This window comes from Dermacentor variabilis, chromosome 11, assembly GCF_050947875.1.
Source record: "Dermacentor variabilis isolate Ectoservices chromosome 11, ASM5094787v1, whole genome shotgun sequence".
Classification (NCBI taxonomy): domain Eukaryota; kingdom Metazoa; phylum Arthropoda; class Arachnida; order Ixodida; family Ixodidae; genus Dermacentor; species Dermacentor variabilis.
The window spans coordinates 126,170,791-126,173,414 of record NC_134578.1 but is presented as its reverse complement, the minus strand read 5'-3'; the positions used below and the strand labels follow the sequence as shown (position 1 = coordinate 126,173,414).

At 45.3% G+C, this 2,624-nt stretch overlaps 1 pseudogene; it reads left to right on the top strand.

The window, feature by feature from the left end:
- Nucleotides 1-2,196: 2,196 nt before the first annotated feature.
- On the top strand, nucleotides 2,197-2,370 carry LOC142565009 (U2 spliceosomal RNA; annotated as a pseudogene).
- The last annotated feature ends 254 nt before the right edge of the window (nucleotides 2,371-2,624 follow it).

The window sequence follows — 2,624 nt, the reverse complement described above, 5'->3', positions numbered from 1 at the left end:
CTCACAATAAGGCTAGGCAAGATATTGCCGACTACTATATCTGAATTCCAGGCAGCAGCGATCCCTGGCAGATCAATTTTCGCTGCGCTAACCCTCACAAGCGACACCCTGGCATATGCAAAGGCGAAGCAGGTCAAAGGGGCCTTTATAACACTAGACCAAGAGAAAGCTTTTGACAACATAAGACACGAATACATGTTCAATGTGATGTCGCATTTTGGCTTCCCACAACAATTCATAGACATAATAAAAACACTATACCGTGACTCGCAAAGCGACATCCTAATTAATGACAGAGTAATCAAAAATTTCAAGGTAACCAAAGGAGTCCGCCAAGGGTGCGCGCTATCACCCAGTCTTTTCGTGGTGGCACTTGATCCACTTCTGAGAAAGATTAATGAGGAAAAAAGAATAAGGGGATTTCCATTACCTGGAAGCACAGAAATAAAAATCTCGGCTTTCGCAGACGACATCTCTCTTTTTGTAAGAGATGAGGCAAGCTATAGCACAGTACTACAAATATTCGAGCAATACGCAAGACTATCCGGGGCCAAAGTAAATGAAAGAAAAAGCAAAGCGCTCCGATTCGGTACATTTTGCGAAAAGGAGCTAGGTGAAATAGAATTGTTAGACGCAGTCAAAGTACTAGGGGTGTGGTTCGAGCCAGGCGAGGTATCACCCAAAAGCTGGTCTGAACCCCTGAACAAAGCACGGAAGGTGGCAGATGACCCAACGCATCCAGAGCAAAGCCTGGTGAACAAAGCTGAAGTGATTAGATCAAAGATCTGCGCGCCGGCCTTCTACGTGGCACGAATCGCACGCATGCCAAGACTCGTGGCGAAATAATTGGAAACCTTAATCGGGATCTACCTGTGGCGTAAGAAACCGGCGCCTGTGCCGCGAAGAATACTCAGGCTACCAAAGTCGAGAGGGGGACTGGCGATACCGAACGTAGGGGAAACAGCACGAATACTAGCAGCCAAGACAGTAGAGATGCTGATAAACAACAAACAATATGAGGCAGAGTGGCTATCCACTATTGGACCAGCACGTTCGGTCGGATGATATCAACGGAAAAATGGTACGGGCCCCGAGCAGAACACCCAATGGGCTTTTATAAGGATGCAATTAATACCACCAAAGCCATTCAAGAACTATGCCCTAACATCCCAATAAGTGAAATCAAACCAGCGGAAGTAAACGCTGAAATGGCAATAAAGGAACTCGAACTAGAGGAAATTAAGAAAAGCGCGAAAGAAAAATGGACATGGTGGAAGAAAACGGTGTTACCGAGCGAAATATTCGAGTGGAAGAGACGATGGGGAGTATTACCAACCAGAGCACGGCTGAAACACCTTGGAATCACAGCGACAGACCACTGCCCGAATTGTACACAGTTGGAAACGCAAAGTCGCGCACTTAAAGAATGCGGAGCAGCGAAAGCAGTATGGAAAGTTGCATGCAACACCTTTAAGTGTCGACTTCTGCAACCATAGGAAAAAAAAACCGCTTCGACAAGCTGTTAACAGTAATTATTATGTATTGTCTGTGGAAGAGAAGAGGGCTGGCAGAGCTTAAAAGGAAGCCGCAAAAAGCACTTTATCCGGTCTTGAAACAGATTCGGAATTTGATGAAAATCATATTATCTAATGAACTATCTAGGACCGGGGTAGACCACTTCCTAAGGAGGTGGCACACCCGGTTTTGGAAGGTTAAGAGCAATAAGATCATAGCGCCCATGACGAAGTATTAAAATACAATATACCCCTCCCCCCCCAAAAAAAAAGAGGCTCTCCAGTCGAAGAGCATTGTCGATTCATAAATGTCATAAGGTACAACACATGTAGGAAAGTGTCTAAGCACACAGCCTACGCAGGAAAGGAACAATTAGCATGTGAGTGGACCTTGCGCCACAGGTCTTGAGTGAAGTCACAGTCAACAGCCACGTCGGAAAATGACAATACCATGTTAACGATTGTGTAACGTACCTAGAGCTGTACAGCAAATGTTGAGATAAGGGATTGTACCATAGCACATATGCTAACAAAACTTCCACACAGGAAGAACCATTGTAAATAATACGACCATCGTTCGTTTTTTTTTCCTTCTTTTCATTGTACATATCATCTATGTTTTGCTATCTGTTACACAATGGAAGGTGTGCATATGCATGTGCCATGTAAGTTACTAGCAATAAAAACTTCTCTTTGTGTAGTATCTGTTCTTATCAGCTTAATATCTGATACGGGTTCTATGTGGACCCACGATATTAAACCTATTTTTGGAAGTTGGCGGAGTGCTTGAAGCCTGCTTCACCTCCGCCGCAGGTCGGCCCGGTATTCTACAACCTCCGGGATCGGCCCCCGCTCACTTAGGTGAGACTTCATTCAATCAAAATGAAGAACACAAGCTCGAAGCGAGCACTGACTTCACACGCACCATTCCTATACCATACGCAACGATGCCGGTTCGCGGACCACGAGAGTAATTAAACGGCCACTCCACCTGTGTGTAGCGTCGCACTTCTTGCTGCAGAAATGGGACAGCCGCACCAGCAAATTTCTAATTACGGCCTTCGAGAAAAATCAATGACAGCAAAAGAAAGAACCAGGAGGGAGAATCGG